Raw genomic sequence first — 20213 nt, 5'->3', positions numbered from 1 at the left:
AGTCTTTCTCTACCCAAGACAATGCACCTAGCCCTATTGTGTTTTGAACAGTATATAATCCGCTACAGAAAGGGGTTTCAGCTAACAACTGCAGCCAGTCTAAAGACTTAAATAGACTATTTAACAGCAACCGGCCAAATCTGACATGGCGATTAAGAGGAGGTTTAAAATACAGCCTTCTCGCTGCTGCATTCAAAAAACAAGGCTAGACAGGGGACCCTTTTCAGAATGAGAAATCAAATTTCGGCCCTTTGTTAAGTTGGCCCAGCCATGTGTGTTACAATTATGGTCTGCCTGGACAAGGACACTTTCGTACTTTAAGTCACGCATCACAATCATTGCCCAATCTTTATAAGTCAATCTAGCTGCTTCTTTCTAATCTGCAGGGCAATTAACAATTTCTCTGTTAGCAGGACAGAGCTGGTTAGTGAATTGCTACAACTCAAGATAATTGTAGGGTTACACGCTCAAGATGCTAATGTCAAAATGTAAACATTGAAGTAAGTCTTTAACTTTGCGAATTAAGATGTAAGAGAAGCAGAACTGCAATCACTGACCAGTGACCATACGTGATTTTTAATTTTCTCAGGAATTCGATATGACAAAATGCAACTCAAGTGCTCGGCCAGGCTAAGGATTAGAACCAGAGTTTGGGGTTGGAATGGCATTGTATAATAGTTGAACAGATAGGAAAGTCGAGGAGTCTGGAATTTCGTGTGGACACAGCCTGACCCATCATCTTAGCAGGGGAGAGGTGGCGGAGGGAGCCGTACAAGTACAGGCAAGTGAAATATGGTTTGACTAACCTTTCATCAATATGATTTATAAGCGAAGGAAAGGTTATATGTTTTTTGTAAAAATCAACGATGACTAATGAATTTTGTCTAGAATTACTGTCTATTGTGATATAATTCTCAAAAATCATTGTATTGTGGCTGTGCTAGACAACAACTTAACTCGTTATTTTCATTCGATTGAATACAGGAGTAAATTCGTCCTGCGAATTAGAGAATGATCTGCATAAGTTTGACAAATTTAATGTGAGATGTTGCTAACATAATGAGTCACGTATCATAGTAAAAAGAAGTCATCAATCTTTCGCTGTAAATAAAAACGACTAAAATGAATTGATCCGTTTAAAATTGTCTAATATTAAGTTTTTAGGTCTAATTATATCATCATTATAAGGTATAAGATTTGCGAGGCACATGCGCGCGTTTAGAAAGCGCGCGGAGTAAAACACGCACAATTTTTTAGCGCAGTGTGCACCTTACCTTGCTATTACAAAGATAGTTGATTTGGCGTCCGCGTGTTCCATATATTCCATAACTCTGCTCTACAGCTTCGAAAGTACTTCAACCGTCATGAGTCATCCAGTATAATACACCTGAAGAGGGTATATAATTACTATTAAATTCGGAGTTCTGAAATTGATCGATAGAAAGGCGAACCATATTTACATAAAACTTTACAGTGATTACTGATTCTGGGTTTTGATTGGCCAATACTGGAAGCTGATTGGATAATCGTTGTATCGCGTCATTTGAAATATAGATCTAATCATGATATATAGTTCTAATGTACCGTCACAAAAGTGACTTTAAATATACAAAGTTTCCTAAAAATGTTACCTGACCATTAGTTGTAAGGACTTCGGTTTAGCAGCTTTATGCAACATATTTTTAGCGATTTTTATTCGTGCCTGGCTCAACTCAGTCATGGCGCCCACCCCCCCCCCCCGCACAGTGGGGTCAGCGGGGCCATTCGTTACGCCACTGGCTCAATTATGACATTGATATTGAAACTTACACAGCATGTTTATTCTAAACATTAATCTTTTCTCATTTCTCTTGTGGTCTTCTGCGGCACGGCAAGGCCCTTCCTGATGGTTCATGTAGGTGTCTCGAATCTTGATATCGCCTGAAATGTTTAGCCAGATCCTATTTGCAAAGCTACTCACAAAGCTTTCACAATAACACAGTATATATATATATATAACAACATTTTTTGATAATAATTTCGTAAATAAAACCGTATATTTGACAAACCGAAAACTTCCTTCTTTGAATAAATCGGTTTTGTAATTGCAGCCTAGAGTCCAGATTACACCAACATTAGGTTCAACAATTTGACGAGGTGTGATGTTCACACAGGTTACAGACAGTACTGATGTTTTACAAAAATAAAAGTTTAGTAATAGTAGTACATTGACTGTCTCACAATCTTACCTTGTACTGGTAGTGTAATTTTGTTCTCTCAACTGATCTCCTTTGTCTTTATCGACATCAACTAATGTGCACAGGGTGTTAGACTCACGTGAAATTAGATGATTAGTACTTATCTTATACATATAACATTATAGACAAAAAATTAAACCAGCAAAACATTCTTCAAAAGTACATGTGCACCCTATCCCTTTATATGAGTCATGGCGGAGTGACGTATGAGAAGTGACAAAATGTCAGTGTTCGAACTGAACTTAAAAACGATAACGCCATAAAGGAATCGTCCCTATATCACGTAAAAGTTTAGCTATGTGTAAAGTGGCTAAGAAGATGGCTGAGCTAATAGCTTATAAAGCAAGACAAATGTATACATACCTAATTTGTATATCAGGTGATTGATGATATTATGAGGCCTTGTTACAACAAAACAAGTGACTCGGAATAGTCCTTTTATTGGTCCTTGAGTGCATCAAATTACGATAATGATACAGATAAGTTATGTGGTTCGGCCTGGTCCTCGTGTGCAATTTTGCCGTCTTTTAATTAGAATTGCGTACATACCCGACACTATGGTTAGAGTCAAACGTTTTTTATTTGGCGAACTGTTCGATCATATTAAAGATCTAGGCAGGTGCGGAATCGCACTATTTGCAAAATATTACTGATCTTCAAGGATTTCACAAGAAATCAAGTTTTTAACTCAATTGGAAGATTTCGATCAGTTTTGATATCAAAATATCCACCTTATAGTTTATCGGCTACAATAAACATGACTCCTGCACAGAGACCCAAAAGTTCCCGGGACAGCTCTGTCGATATGGGATTCTGCGGTTAGTTAAGTAACAACATGCAACATTTTGTGTGATATAATGGATGAAGTTTTAATTTCTACTTGTCATACACAAGTTAAATACAATGACGTTAACTTGGCTACTGAAGTAGCGGAAAGCTGAACCATATTTATTTTTCTGATACGTGACAGCGATTAGCATATTAGTTTACAGTGTCGTAAAACCCAAATAAATTCACCAACCTGTATCCAGATATTTTACTAGACAAACTGCCAGGATCTTATGAGAGGGAATTCATATTTTATTAATCGGATGTGTAGTATTGTCAGATCCCAGTTCAATTTGTACGGAGTTTATATTAACAGGAAACGATGTAACAGAGTCAATATATTTTAATGTTGCTATGGGGTGGCATTTGGCAAGTTCATCGTAGTCCGATAGTTTCACTGCATCCTATTATGTGAGGGAATTCATATGATACACTGTGTACAGTGTACAGTGTACAGTGTACAGTGTACACTGTACAGTGTACACTTGTTCATCATTCACTGGCGGTCACAGTTTCATCAGTGGCTGAATAATAAATAAAATGGTGTCCATCATACAGAATAGTAATTTAACTTCGATGGTGAATAGGTCCTGTTAAGAATCTTAACTATAAGGTCTGCTTGTTGGACATTTTTTAACATAACCGTATCTCGTGTACACGTTCAGCTACTGCATGGTTGATAAATCGAGATTCTTGACAAGGGGACTGACATTTAATCCTTGGTCATTGGTCAAGTTAATCTTGTTACGCTAATTGTCAGGCTCAAAGAGTTAAGGTTGTGTTAAACAAAATTTAATAAAACAAAATTTAATAAAACAAAATTTAATAAAACAAAATTTGATTTTATACCCACAATCAATTCATATTTAGTTCAAATATTTATAGTTAAAATAACCATTTCACAAAAATTTACAAATGAAGACACAATTTTTACTTTGTAACACTGGTTCGGCGTGCGGCTGATGCATGTTAATCAAAAGAGTTTGGTTTAAATTTCCGAACTACAGCGTACATCAAGAGCTAACTTACTGAATTGTTTGATATATATTAAATCTGGTTCAATGAATTAGCCACGAAAATGTTCAAATTGTGTAGGAGGGTAAAGGACACGATTGCTAATTGGTATATATATTAAAGTCACTATTGTGACGGTACATTAGAACTAGACAGAAACAAAGTGTGAAGGGCCTGAACGGAACCCCTCGGTTTCAGTTCCTTGTTTAACACTGCCATACAGCAAGGACATCCACCGGGTTCTCCAAGGATGGGCACATAGCTCACTCCACACTGCTCTGTCAAATGTTGCCAAGGATCTACAGGAAATATTTCCTTGTAAGTTTAGAGGGCGATCTGTGAACAGATAACTCATTCCCAACTATAGGAACCAGATATTATATGCAATTGAATAAATAGAGTATTACTTCTACCTCAAGAAATAGACACTAATAATGCTTTTTTTAAAAACAAATTATGCTATTATTGGACCTTGGTAAAACAGTAATCCAGAACTCACTATAGCTACTGTAGTCTGTAAGTGACCGCAGAGAATGACAGTGTTTTTGTAGCCGCAGGATTCGTATGGGTCAATGTGGTCTACAGTGGGTGCGAAGACCTGTTTTGCAGGAAGGTAATTTCCAAAGGATCTCTTAGGGTCAAGTCCAAATTTAAGTCCACCAGTGTTGGAATCTCCCATGAAATATGTAGAAGCACGGTTTAGAGCACTAAGAAATCTGAGGGTCACAGAGTATCGGATACCGGAGTCGACAGATCCTGAGTCAATTCTGTGTTCGTACAAATCCTGACTTGCCCTGGTCATAGTGATCGTGGTGGACAAGACTGGTTGTGATAGGGCTCTGTGGTGCCAGTCTTGCTGAAAGTGACTGTGCAATGGTGACTTAGTGAAAGTGTGTGTACTGATGAGTCAGGATGAATGAGGGGTTCGTTGTCTGAGTTTTGTGGAAGGAAGCTTGAGTGACCATCATACCGATTGATGAGAATGCCATTGACAGGTGGAGTGTTTGGATGATCATTGTTCAGTTGTGTTATGAGTGATTGGAGTTGGTCTGGGAATTGGTTGGATGAGGAGGATGATTTTGTGCCGGTGTAGTGATATCTTTGAACTTCAAAAGCCAGTACAGATCATCCATTCTCATTCTTGAACTCAGATGTGCGAAAATCAAGCATTTCTATGAGATCCTTCTCTGTCTCCTCATCAATAAAATCGAGAGAGTGTTTAGATACAGGCGGGCAACTGTGTGGGGGCAGCTGGGTTACAACCTGGGTGTTGAGCTCTTGTAATCCAGGGAGGGTCAGTGGATGCTCTGAGGAATGCTGCAGGTTTGCTGTTGATTGCTTCAGCTCCTGCTTGCATACCTCTCTGAGCTCTTGTGACACCTGTTCAAGGAGCTTGTCAGATTGATCTGATGTTGGTGAGGCGGTCAAGTCTGATGATAAGGATGTAACTTGCTGTTTGAGATCATTTAGTTGGTTGGTGAGTGAGTGGAAAGTCTTGTCATGAGTTTGTAAGGCAGTTGTGAGGTTTTCAATTGTGGTGTTGAGTGGTGGTGTGGGTGATTGATCCAGGGTAGTGGCCAACTGGTCTGAAAGGAGCTTCATATCTGAGTCTAAGGATTTCAAGGACTGGTCGTTTAAGAGGAGGTGCATAAGGCGTTGGTCAAATTGGCCGAGTGTATCAATTCTGTTGCTGAATTCAACAAAGTCAATATCCTTAATAAGCTTGCAACAATTGGCTAGTTGAGATGAAATGAGTGCTGTTTCTGCTTCCAGGTTTGACTGCTGTAGTGATAAGGTGTTTCTGCAAACATGACAGACGTCAACGTCGGTGGATATAGCAGCAATAGGTGATACAAAACAAAAGGGACAGGGCCACTGTGTGAGATCATTGAGCATCTTCCTATTTAGTCCATTAAGCCTACGCAGTCCGCATGCCAAAACTGTCCACATTTGGCACAGTTTAGTTTCTACAATGATTCCAGTGACTGGTCACAAGGACATTTTTCCTTATCTCTGTGGGAGTGCTGGATGGCTGGCATTACAATGTGTGGTGTAACGTTCAGCTGGGTCGCTATTGAAGAAGCATCTAACTCTGATAGGGATGATGATGTGGGCTTCTTAGTAGTTTTTGTTTTAGGTTGAGTTGGAGTAGAAACTGGAACTGGAACTGGAGGAGAGGTTTCTGAGCCTCCCTGGCTTCTTAGTATTGCTATTTTTACCAGCCATAGTAGAAATCAGCTATATCTATGATCTATAATAAACACAAGTGTGCAGCGGTAATGCAGTAAGAGCTTTCACAGCCAACAAAACAACGAAAACTTACGACTCCCCTTGGAGGGCACTAATACATGCTATCCCTGAACTCAAATTATTTGTTATATAGTAGTGTTGAAAGTATATAAACTCATACAGCTGAAAGTGAACAACCATCTGGGAAATGACTTCTAAATTAATGAAGTAATATAATGACAACTGAAACATTTTGCAGTTCACGATATCGGCAAAATTAAAGTTGGGAAAATAAATCAGAAAGTGACCCAAATAAGTTTTGCGCGGCGTAGTAAAATTAAATCTGTGTTGGTTTGGAATCGGAATTATCATTTCCCCAAAACATTACTGACCTATCCGGTTTGCTCTCCAACAAAACTCTTGATCCTAACACACTTACTGCCACAGCAAGAGCAATCCATTCAATTCTCTCCTGTGAACGAACAATATACAGCCTATATTATAAGAGCCCAGATTTCCACTCAAATACTCAGTGAAACAAAAATTCAATTAAACAAAAATTCAATTTTATGCTATTTATTACAGAGTAAACAAGTTTAGAGCAACTGAAAGTGCAGTTCGTGTCAATGGAGAATTGACAAGATGGTTTGATGTCGATTCGGGGACTGGACAGGGTGATGTGCAAGGGCCCCCCCCCCCCCCCCCCCCCCCCCCCCATTTTTAATCTTGTACTTAACTGGGAATTAGAACTTGCAGAGAAGTTTAAGAATATATCCCGTGGTTTTACACTTCAGTACAGACAACGTTCCAGACAACCGGAAAAATGTGTCATTGATCTTGACTATGCTGATGACATCGCAGCAATGGATGACACTGTTGAAGGACTGCAAGAAACTACGGACGATATTGCGAAATACTGTGGGCTTGGGGGTTTTAAGGTGAACGCAAAGAAAACAAAGATCATGGTCATTGGGAAAGATACATCGCAGCACCCACTCCCAGAGAATAGGACCATAGATATAACTGTCGATGGAAACTCTGCAAAGCAGGTCACTCAATTCACTTATTTGGGTGCCAAAATTACATCAGATGGCAAGATTGATAAAGAAATAAGTGTCAGGATTGGAAAAGCAACCGGAGCTTTTAACCAACAACATTTGGAAGAATAAGAACATAAGCATTAACAACAAAGTGCGAATCTACATCGCAGCTGTTCTTACCATTCTGACCTATGGATGTGAGATATGGAACACGACTCAAGTGCAGACAAGAAGATTGGAGTCTTTCCATCAGTACTGCTTAAGAAGAATCCTGAGAGTGAGGTGGTTCCATCGAGTAAGTAATGAGGATGTTTTAAGAAGGGCATCAATAACTGCTCTTGCTGACATAATAATAACAAAACGGCTGCGTTGGTTTGGACATGTCAGTAGAATGCCTGAAGATCGGTTACCCAACTATTTACTTGAATGGAAACCCAAGCATGGGAAGAGATCAAGAGGCAAGCCTAGGAAGAGCTTAAATGATGTATTTATTGAGGATGCTGAGCAGAGATTGGATCGTAATGGACTCACGATTGATTGTATGAGAAGATTAGCTGCAGACCGAAAGGGATGGAGAAATGTTACCCGCCGAAGTTGTATAATACAAAGTAATGACGCAGTCGACGCAGACTAATCCTCTTGGATGGAGATCTCGCCATGTAACATGTATGTATGTAAACAAGTTTACAATAAATCAATTTGATATTTGAAGGAATCCTAATTCAATGTGAAGTATGGTTGTCACTCTTTAAATAGATTAGATATACAGGGTGGGCCAAAAGTCAGTACCCATACGTTGGCCTTTATAGCTCAGTCACTGAGTGCCCAATTTAAATACTTCTTTCTGGTATGACTTAGTACCATCACTGGTTCGAGGAATTTGTCAACTCGAAAAATATTCGCGTTCATTTTTTTCAAATGAAGGTTCATTTTCACATTTATTTGATAGTTCGGATAGTCGGATCAAGCTAAATGTTATTGAATTGTGTTTGGCCATTCGAATTACGTTTGTCCTGAAAGAATTAGAACTGTAGCTTCTCAGATGACCGAGATATGAAGCATAACGAGTTTATTCATTACGTGTGATCAGGTGATTGGTTTACCTAATCACGTGATAAGGTCCCCCGTTAACTACCCCGTTAAACATTATGGGAATTGTTAAGGGTGCCCAATTAAGGTGTCGTGTCACGGTGTCACATAATCACCCAGTCAATTTTGTTAACGAGATACAGAAAATGCTTGATAACTTCGTCATTTCTAATCTGTTTTGCCTCATGTTTTCAGATCATATGCAACATTTGATAATCTATCGTCTCTGAAAAAATTAGGCATTCAGCATGTTCAGAGAAAACAATATAGGTGTTTTAATATTGAATGGGCGTGGTCTAAAATATTCGAATTTTCAAATTTTGACGACGGAATCCTCGAACCAGTAAATACAGTATGCCATCTGCAAAGCAACAGCTCTCAAATATAAAACACGGCGGAGCTATTAAGGCCAACGTATGGGTACTGACTTTTGGCCCACCCTGTAGGTTGACGGGGCAAAGGAGTGTGCGTGCTGTTCGCTATTGCTCACACCAAACGGCAACCTAGTAAATGTTTTGTATGGACACCGGTCTCCAGTGGCGTAACGAAGGGCCCCGCTGACCCCGCTGTGCAGGTGGGCGCCGTCTTAGGGGGGCGCCAAATCGTTGTTTGAATGTGGGACAATTTCGAAAACTTAACTAAAGTACTAGCAAAACTGCGCGTTTTGCTCTAGATACACACTTTTTTAGAGATTTTTACCGGCGTATCCTCTAACATCACCTAATTTGTTCAATTTTAGGGAGGGGCACCAAAAGGGGAGGGGGCGCCAACAGGGGCGCCTTTTCGGCAGGGGGCGCCAACAGGCAACGTTACGCCACTGCCGGTCTCCATCACGATACAAAATTAGGATTGTATAATTTACTGTATAACTTTTAGTGCAGTGGAGGTAGCGGTGTGGTGCATTCATAGAGTGACAGCCTACTGATTTAGAGTTGTTTTTAAGTGAGCATAATGGGTATATTTTTGGACCTAAAGGTTTTAGTATGGCAACTTTAAAATTGGTTCTTTTAATCATTTATTAAATATCATTTTAAAGATATATAAATCTGGAATCTGTTCACACTGTGAACCAGTCCTATAAAAATTTCAAAAATCTTCTTAAATTAAATATTAAAAACGTCTCAATAATGGAAATAGTCATACAATTAATAAATCTACCAAATTCTTAATATCTACCTAAGAGAAAAAATACCTACCTAAGTCAATGTCTACCTGTAATACACTAAATATTAGGTTAAATACATAGGTGGTGGAGTCAGCACACATTTACCAAAATCAAAAAATTTTTTAAATAAAATTGAACCATACTGTCAGCCTATTCTATATACTGTTATCTAACGACATCCCCCTTTAGGTTATTTCAGGATAAATAAACTCGATTTTTTTATCTTTTAAAAAACTAGCATTATATAACATTTCTAAATTATCCCTACACATTTGTAAATAATTAGAATTGTGTAACTTAAATTATTTCAGAATTACAACTATTGTGTACTCAATAATGCTCAATAATAAATTAATTATCACTTTTGTATCCTTGTATCCTTGTATCCTTGTATCCACAGCGGTCTCTTTCTCTCTCATGCTCATTGTACATCTTTGCTGGGGTGTTGTGATTAGCGTTGGATTCGGCTCCGGGGTGTGAAACCCTGATATTAAAAAATGACATCTCCACCACAGGCCTCTTGCTAAAATGTCAAGCCTTCCCCATCATCCAGAATGGTACCAGGGCAAAGGCTTTCTCCAGTGCATGGCTGGAGTGTGGGCTCTACAACAACATTTGAATTTATTTATGAATATAACATTATGTATTGGTTGTTTTGTGGTAAATACAAAATTTTCTTTCTTTAACCTCATTACAGATTTTTTTAAAGAATGCTTGCAATGGTGTTTCTGAGTCGCGGTTGTATCTGCTGTTGACAAAGCCTCCTTTCTTGCAAATGAGAATGAGGTTGTAGGTGTTATTTTTGCCACAAATGCATTTCTTGGCTATGTTGGCCTTGGCAATGGGTGAAGCGTATCTCAGTAATATAGCGTCGCATTCTTTACTGGGCCGCGCTCAGCCTGTCATTCCGCCGAATCTTTGACACACGCTGCAACCCCTTTTGATCGCGCGGCCGGCCGGCGTGCACGCTTCGCGTGCACGAGAGGTATACAACGTGTAGCAACCGAATCTCTATTCGTTTATGCTTATGAACACAATATATTATGTTTATGAACATAATAGCCTGAGGTCCCCAGGTAACGCGATCTTTGGACCCACGCTTGTCATGTTACGGTATCAGGTACAATATTATTTGTAATAAAATTCAAATATTTTTTTTAATAAAATGCTTTTTGAAAAATTAAATTTATTAACATTCGCATTAAAACTGCAATGCAATTTTATGAAAGCGCACTTTATTGTGTGCATTGAAATAACTTATAGAACTTTTTTCAAACTTTATTAATCAAACCTTTTTAATATATATATGTACCCGTTTAATTTTAGTCCATATACGATAACGCAGCACAAAATAAAGCAAGTTATAGAATTATTTCATACGTATCAAATTGGATGTCTTTTCGCGGGAGAAATAGCGTGCGGCTTTTATAAATGCAATTTTAAATTAGTTGAAAATAAATCCAGGATCGTGGTAAATCAACCAATTCATAAATGGAATAATAAAATTTAAATTAAAACAATTATACAAAAACTCATTTGCATTTCTGATTTCGCTAGCTATGCTATATTCAGTAATTTATGCAATTATATTTGCAATTTGATCATTTTAATTTTAGACATCTAACTCATAATTGCGCTTTAATTTATAATACAATATATATAATAATTGTGGACACAACAAGAAAATTGAGAATAATCTTGTGCGAGGGTAGGGACCCAGATGTCGTTTCTAACCCAAATAAACTTTAAGGAGGCTTCTCATCAGTAGCCGCACCTCCTTACTCGGTTTCTGAACTGGAATTCTATGGGCTTCCAGACGGCCAGACCGTATATTACCATCCCATCCTTCTAGAGTTCATCACAAGTAGCACCCACCTTGAAGATCTTTGACACCCAGACACACCCCATTGGCGAACAAACTTTGGATATAATCTTACATGCTCCCGAAGGAATCCCTGGTTTATGGTCTTTCTCATCGTCACCAGCACTTTCACTAGGTCACCAGCTCTTTCATAATATATATTATAGTAAAACAAATTTTTAGTAAAACAAATTTAAATTTTGGTATTTATTAATAACAATCAAAACATATCATATCATAAAAATAAAGCCGCGCGTTGGTTGACTGCCTCAGTATGGTGAATAATTTAAGCTTGAAGGTGCCCTGCGCATTTACAGAACATTATGCGGCGATCACATGATCACGAGGACCTGTGAGCGCCAAATTTAATTTAAACTTTCTAGAAATCGTACATCACTACGAGTTACTCATGCTTTTGAATTATAGGAGTGCGGATTGTCATGTATTTCATTCATTCATACTTAATCGGTTTAAAGCTGTATATTTAGAGCTCACTATTGTTTGAACTATGAAAGCAGAACGTAAATAATGGACAATATACCGACGACAATACCAAGGACCCGAGTGCCGCATTGACTTTTCCGGATCCGTTTTTACCGAAGGCTTATCCACCAGTTACTCATGCTGCATGTATAGTCTGATAATATTTTGTTTTATCTCTAGCAAGCATTCTGTAAGTTGGAGTGTCGTATTTATTATAGAAGAGCCAGCCAACCTCCGCATTACAATCTTTTGTATGCCAGGTTCGTTTATAAAATCTAATCATATAATAAGATTGATCCAATAGTCTAAGATGAACGGTATATCTTAGCTCATCGTTATTAAAATCCTAATGGATGAATTAATCAAGTAATGTTCCCTTCCAACACAACTAAACAACAAACAAATGCTTGCTCACCAGTGGTGACGCAATCGTAGGGGCATGCAGTTGGTTCAGATAACTCTCACCCCGACGACAGCGTCGAGAAATTATCAAATGATGCATTTGCGCCATACTGGACACATTTTATATTTAATATTTTGTGGTTTGTAGAAATTAGTGTCATCTAAAGTATAGCTTAACTGGCGAGCAAGCATCGTCCCACTCGGCGGGGACGAAAATACCGAGTCCAATCACAGAAAGTTAACCAAAAGATAAAAACAAGAGCTCGGATATCAACAAAAATCACACGCTCCAGACGACGGGGGAAGAGAGGATAGGAAGTAAGCTGCTGGGCTCAACAAATTTTGATAATTGTAAACAAATTTGTTCTTGTGCCCTATAATAATTTGGTATTGAGGTATGACCCTGTACTGTGCGTGATAGTGAAAATGAAAGTGAATGTGAATCTGTAATGCGAACGAAATGAGTTATGGCCAGACGATTCTTCAATTTCAAAATAATAAAGTCAAAGGACTCTGTTTTAAAATACAAGCTCATTCTTATCGAAGTTTAATTCTGTCCATTCTAAATCTTCGTACCTGGACTGTATCTTGAGTAGCTCACTTTTCAGTGTTACTTTAACTAAGTTCGTTGACTTAGTAAAGCTTATCATACTGTCAATTTTTCGACAGTCGTTCCACATTTTTGTTGATTGATAAATGAAAGAGGAGGATGGGTTTGGGGTGATGAACTGGTCTGAACGTCTTTGTGATGGTGATCTGTGGAGTAAAGATAGGAGTGAGATTGGAGATTCTAATCTGACAATTTTGAACAGTTCTAATAGACATGTGTATTTGTACAGGTTGTGGACGGTAAGAAGGCCGTTCTTGTTAAACAACGGCTTTGTATGCTCTTTTTCAAAGAATTCTCTTCCTAGGATTTGTTCATCTATACAACGTGTTCTGGCACATGTTCTAAATTTATCTAGATATGCTTCAAGGTCACCAAATAGTATTCTGATACATTTTTTCTGAGTGATGAAGATAGGTTGAAGCATATTATTACTCGACCCACCCCATACCGATATTCCAAATCTTAGGTGTGACTCAAATAACGTGTGGTACAATTCTTTATGGTGTTTTTTCGGGATAACGTGTCGTATTCTACTGAGTCTTCCGATCTCACACCTAAGTTTCGAGTTGAGGGCTCTTATTTGAACATCCCATTTTAGCTTTTCGTCAATAATAACACCTAAAAACTTGGTCTCTTTAACTTGCTTTATTACCGTATTATTTAGAGTTAGTATATATTCTGATTCGTTATCTGCCTCATTATCAGTAGCTGTACGTGACGGATTGAAGTGAATGTAGCAGCATTTCTTTATATTTATATGTAATAGATTGCATTTCATGTACTGGTGTAACAAACGGAAAATTTCGTTTGCTCTTGCATACAGTTTTTTTCTACATTCATCTACTACGAATATGTTTGTGTCATCTGCAAATAGTATGAACTTGCCCAGATCAGTTGTTCTAAATAAGTCGTTAACATATATTATAAATAGCAAGGGTCCGAGACAAGAGCCTTGAGGAACTCCAAAGAGAACAGGCAGCTTGTCAGACTCTTCGCCCAGTACAGAGACATATTGATATCTATTAGAGAGATAACTAGCGATGAGTCTATTGGCGTTTCCACGTATTCCATAGTTGTCTAGTTTATTAAGTAGTTTTTCATGTGAGATCGTGTCAAACGCTTTAGATATATATATATATATATATATATATATATATATATATAATATACAATATATATGTAATAGATAATTTATAATAGAATGCTTAAATAAAAATGTTTCTGCTTCGACGAGCCGCGCGAATAATCATCATTTATATTGTTTCGCTTTGGTAGCGGAGCTGCAACCTGCAAGAATAAATTAGTATAGGCATTGTCAATAAATCCAATGCAATGCAATTAGTAACAAATGACAAACATGTCATATATTTTGTATTTATAAAATGATTATGATCTCTGAGTAACATATAATTTTATTTAATATATATCAAATTTGCGAAAATAATTATTTTATGCGCGGAGCACGGCCCAGTAGTGCATTGCCACCATTGCGCTTAATACCATATTCTCGTTGCCATTCACATTTAATTTACATATTAGTTACTGTGTTAACGGGTGATACTCGTAAAATATTTGTTCCATATATTAGATAGGACCGTCGCGACGAGTCCAACTCGGCGCGCGTCCTGGTAGGTTGTAAACATACAATTACTGGGTCGCGCTCAGCCTGTCATTCCGCCGAATCTCTATTATATTATGTTTATAAACATAACAGCCTGAGGTCCCCATGTAACATAATAACATATTAGTTGTTTCTTATAATTGAAATAAAAACGGGCAGTTGCAGTTGTCTTTGATGTCGAAATCACGCTTTTTACATTATTTGGCTGTGCCGCGCATACTCATACAGTAATATGAATCATGAAATCAGAATCGAGCGCCTTCTTTAACTTAACGTTGATGGTACGACCACCGTTTTCGTTATGTATGCACAAGTGCTCTACTTTAAATTCCACCATCCCGCCCTACGATGTAGGACAGGGAAATATCTGACAAAAAGGAGCAAGGGAAAAATGATCAACGGTTAACGAATTTTTACCAACTGTTGAAAAAGGACAGACACATATTATATCTTATATGACGTTCATCATTTATATTTTAATCTCTTTCCCTATGTTGCGACGTACAGAATTAAACTGTTATTGTGTAACAACTTTTTTAACAGTAGCATAAAATGAAACATTATTTGAAGTTTGTTTATATTGAAGTGTCCTGGTATAAAACATTGGCGCAACGTTACCTGTTTTGGACAAATTAGGTGATTTTTGAGGATATGCCGGTAAAATATCTGAAAAGGTGTGTTTCTAGAGCAAAACGTGGAGTTTTGCTAGTACCTCGTTAAGTTTTTCAAAATTGTACCACATACAAACGACAGCAGGGTCAGCGGGGCCCTTCGTTACGCCACTGCTATAGAACTTATTAAGTGAAAAACTGCAGTGCCCTGGTGATTGACACTCGAGTCAGTAACATCATCAAAGTGGTAATGGTGGTGGTGGTGGTGGTAGTGGTGCTGGGTTACCAGATCTTAAGGTTGTCACAGATTGATTTGTTGGATTCAAGATGCAGAATTAGCTTCTTTTTAATAACATGTTTATTGTTACTTCTTAAAGGTTATAAATGTACCTTAGCATTGTCAATAAGATTTTTCCACTAAGAACTTTACTTCTAGAAAGTATTTTTAACTGACAAATGCAGCATCATAAAATCTTTGTGATACAAAACGTAAAACATACAAACATAGTTTTTGACATTAAAAAACGTATACTATACATTCTTTATAATTCATACTTTTCACTGATGACACCAATATGTTTGTAGTCGACAAATCTGTCCAGAATCTCCACCAAAAAGTTAATGCTATCATGAATTCTGTTTACAATTATATGAAATTATAGCATTAGCTTTTATAAATAACGCCGCGCTACATCCGAGAACCAATAATTTATATTCTGTATATCTTACATAACGCAAATTGTTGTGTCACACTCCAGGCTTTGGACCACGATGTTAACCTTGCAGCAGCTGTGTCAGCCCAATATAATCTAAAATGATCCCACCTAATACTTTCGGCGCTGCTGTATAACAAATAATTTGAGTTCAGGGATAGAATGATTTAACGCCCCCAAAGGGGAGTTTGTAAGTTTTCTTGTTGATTTATTGCTGCGATTCTTGTGTCTTTGCTGTCCGACTCACTTGAAGATCTTATCTCATCATGTCAGGTCAAAAGACTGCTGGCATCAAACCCCCTGGTAACAGGCGAAATTCAGGCGCAAACACCCCTACAGACACAAAAGACAGGAAAACAGCCAAGAAGTCATCTCTGAAAAAGGACGTAGATGTGCTGCAGACTGCCTTAAATGCGATTCCAGCTGGAGATACCCCTGCCCTGCTCACCAACCACAGAGACCTAGAACAATGCCCTTGTGGCAATTCTTCGGATGCATGGAAGATTGACTGTTCAAAATGTCACCAGTTCTGGCATGTGGATTGTGTAAGCATGAAGGGCATGGGACAGTCCCAAATCAACAAACTGGTAGAATATCTATGCCCATTCTGCTATGTAGCACCAATACCAACCATAAATCATGACCTCGACCTCTGCCATGTCTGTAGAAACACACTCACGATCCAGCAAGCCAACAGTGTTCATGAAATAGGAATAGCAAGTGAGAAGCTGGAACAAATGGCATCATTTGGTGACCTGCTCAACAAAGTGAACTTTGACAACCTCAAAGATGGACTATTGGCCATACAGAACCTCGAGCTACATGTTCAACATATATTAATCAGTGAGGAAGGTCTGAAGCATCACCAAAACAAAGTGAGTAAGATAGAGGAACATATGAGTGAAATTGCTAAGCTAAAAGCATCAGAGGATGGTTCAATCACTGACATGGTAAAACAGACACATCAGTTGGTTGAACAACTCCAGAAGATCAGTGATAAGCCGGAGGTAACATCTCACAAGAACGAGGAGCTAATGAAAAGGATCGAAGACAAGCTCCAGGCACTAACCGAAAGTGAGACAACTTTTCAGACCCAACTTAACAGTTTAGGTAGTCAAATACAGGATCTTAAAGCATCTCCTCAATCCAGAGCACCACTTGTGGCTGAGAAACACTCTCCTCCACCACATACTCTCTTACAACCTGACCAGCCTACCCCTCATATAGCACATGACCAGGTGCCTGTAACGGAAATCAAGCCAGATTTCATTCTGTCAACTGAATCTGATAAAATTACTGCCTTTCTTCAGTCATGTTCCTTCGAATCAGAGAACGGTCACTCTGTCATTTCATTTGGCAATCCCTACCACTACACTGGTTCAAAATCTTCAAAAAATGAACTACTCTGTAGAACATATAGAATCGTTAATTAGTAAAAAGCAACATGTCCTAGGGGTCTTCATCGATCTCTCAAAAGCCTTTGACACTCTAGATCACTGTAAACTAACTACTAAATTAAAAAACTACGGTATAAGAGGGAATGCTCTGAATCTTATCTCTAGTTACTTGTCTAATAGGAAACAATTTGTAAATGTTCTAGATACCAAATCTGATGAATTACCGGTCGAATTTGGAGTCCCTCAGGGTAGTGTATTAGGACCTCTACTTTTCCTACTGTATATCAATGATATTTGCAGTATAACTAATAAGGGTAAATTTGTCTTATTTGCAGACGATACTAATATATTTGTCGCTGCCGATTCGAAAAATAAAGCATACGAATTGGCTAATGAAGTACTACAGGCCGTAAACAAGTATATGGGAGTTAACCTACTGCACATTAATGTAAAGAAGTGTTGTTATATGTACTTTTCTCCCTCTAAACGTGATAATAGCGAATTAAATGCAGATATAGATAGCCAAAACTTGTCCATAAATAACAAAATAATTAAACGTGTAAGTCAGACAAAATTTCTTGGAGTAATCATTGATGATAAACTGAGCTGGAAACCACACATATTATCTCTCAATAAGAAACTAAGTAGTGCTTGTGGACGTATCTACCGTATTAAGAAATGCTTGCCAGAATCACTATATAAGCAAATATATCATTCCCTCTTTGAATCACACCTAGGTTATGCTATTTCTGTCTGGGGAGGTATTCCCAATAATCAGTTGAAACCGCTATTTATTACTCAAAAGAAGTGTATCAGGATTCTCTTTGGAGACTTTGAAGCCTATGTAGACAAGTTCAAGACATGTGCTAGAGCTAGACCAATTAATTCTCAACGTCTAGGATCTGAATTCTATGTTAAAGAGTCCACCAAACCTCTATTCACAAAACACGAACTACTTGCTATAGAGAACCTATACAGATACCGTTGTTTAATAGAATTGTTTAAGATCATTAAGTCACGAGTACCAATTTCGTTATACTACCTATTCGGCTTATCAAACAGGAAAGATAATTTGTTAATCACGCCCTCTCCAACTAATCAATTTATGTACAAATCTGCATGGCTGTGGAACGAATTTCGTAAAGTTGGGCCGATGAATTTCACCTCCCCTTGCAGCTCTGTCAAGAATTTGCTTAAACAGTCACTTCTAAGAGCTCAAAACAGGTATGGAACTGATTGGTGTGACAAAAATTTCACTGAATTCTGAGTGAGAAGTGATACTTGCCTGTTATTCCCACTTACTGACTGATAATCTTATCTATGGATACCATGCTTGAATTTAGGTAAACAACATAGCACTTCCTCACCAGTCACGTTGAACGCGATCGCCGAATGATAAAACAATGTGGGAACGCGCGCGCACAGCATTGCGCGCTGATACTCTAAATACTGTGCGCGTTTCGTCCGGAACCTGGGGGAGTTCCCGCTCTAATATATCTGACGACAGTGATCACTCATTATGAGAACTAATCCCGACCACTTTCCTGGTCGAACCGTACCCAAATCAAACTAATTTATAAACCACGTGTATAGCCAACGTCCTTGCGGTGCTGAGCCGATGTAAAACTCTTCTGTCTCTTGTTAATATTTTAGTTGTACTGTGCATAAAAGTGTGTAGTGACAAGTGTGTAGTGGTAATGTATATTATTTATTATGACGACGTGATAACTGATAACTGATATTTATAATTCAGAATTAAAAGCTGCTTTCGATATGACTGGTGGTGGGCTCTCTCCGGCGGGACATAGATCTATATAGGGGGTACCCGGGGTACGAGTTAACGAACAGTGTTCGTGTCCTTCCACAACCCCCTGTTACCTGTGTTTCTGTCGGGGTAGCCTAATTCATCCGTTAGAATCGCAGAGTTAGCGGAGCTCATGATATCTCGCGACGTATGCTGCATGAACGGTGCAAGACTTGCGCCGTTTGTTTCAGCATCCAGTTGCGAGTGCTTGCCCATCGAAAACATGATTAGTGATTGTGGATTTTATTGATATTACTGATTATCCATCATATTCAGTATTAATGTTATCCATTATTTATTTATCGACATCCTTCAGTCTCCAAAACGAGGTGTGAAGGTAAATTAACTCTGAGCCTTGTTTTGGCGACTGCTTAATCGATGGGCAAGTAGGTATTTGTTTTTTAGCAGTGTTGAACATTGAAACAATTATAAAATGTTTATTTTTATCTTATATAACGTACAATATGAATGACATATGCTATAGTGACGTAACATATATAGTGCAAAGAATTAGTAACTTGCGAGATGTGATTTAGTGATAATCGACGTTAACATTTTGCAGTTTACAGTTGCGCAATGTTGGCGTCGATTGTTACTAACATTTATCTGAATTTAATACAAGTACATGTCACATATAAATTGGGTAGCTGAATGAAACTCGTGCCTCAAAACTTTCCGTTATTAGCATTGCAGTGTCCACGCCCTGTACTGCGTTAACGACCGAAATTTTCCCAATATGCAATTATTATTTTGCTTCTAAAATTCTCTGATAATTAATAATATATCGTGACATGTAATTGTAAGATAACAAACCTCGCGCGCGGTGCTTACATCTGCACCTGAGAATCTCTCAGCAATGTGTGGCTGTCTGCGCGGCGGGCTGTGTATTGTGTATATGGTCAAGTTCGGAGACAACCTGTACATTTTTTACTTTTTTAGAAGTGTGTGGTGGAGCCAGCTCAACACAGAATGAAACTCCCTGATTATATGGCTGACAAGACATTTTTCAGGACTTTCTCTGAGTAAAAAAATAAAATTAAAAGGTTGAACGGTTGAGCAGATACAGGTGGTATTAAACAAACCCTTAAAAGGTGGAGATTTAAGGTGGA

General features: G+C 38.2%; 2 protein-coding genes across 2 annotated transcripts in view; one reads left to right on the top strand and one right to left on the bottom strand.

Annotated features, from left to right (window-relative positions):
* The window catches only part of LOC134823310 (zinc finger protein 1-like), a 48046-nt gene extending 45755 nt beyond the window's left edge, over nucleotides 1–2291 (bottom strand). Inside the window, exons 1-3 of the mRNA XM_063834731.1 lie at nucleotides 2229–2291; nucleotides 1810–1920; nucleotides 1275–1387 (exon numbers count right to left, since the gene is read on the bottom strand). The gene's annotated coding sequence lies outside the window, so the exon portion shown is untranslated. The remainder of the gene's footprint in view (nucleotides 1–1274; nucleotides 1388–1809; nucleotides 1921–2228) is intronic.
* A 13745-nt stretch (nucleotides 2292–16036) lies between these two features.
* LOC134822612 (coiled-coil domain-containing protein 166-like) overlaps nucleotides 16037–20213 on the top strand; it is a 40529-nt gene continuing 36352 nt past the window's right edge. Inside the window, exon 1 of the mRNA XM_063833737.1 lies at nucleotides 16037–16053. The gene's annotated coding sequence lies outside the window, so the exon portion shown is untranslated. The remainder of the gene's footprint in view (nucleotides 16054–20213) is intronic.

Source organism: Bolinopsis microptera, chromosome 11 (genome assembly GCF_026151205.1).
Source record: "Bolinopsis microptera isolate Bmic1 chromosome 11, MBARI_Bmic_1.0, whole genome shotgun sequence".
In the NCBI taxonomy this organism is placed as follows: Eukaryota; Metazoa; Ctenophora; class Tentaculata; order Lobata; family Bolinopsidae; genus Bolinopsis; species Bolinopsis microptera.
This window is presented reverse-complemented; position numbering and strand designations above follow the sequence as displayed.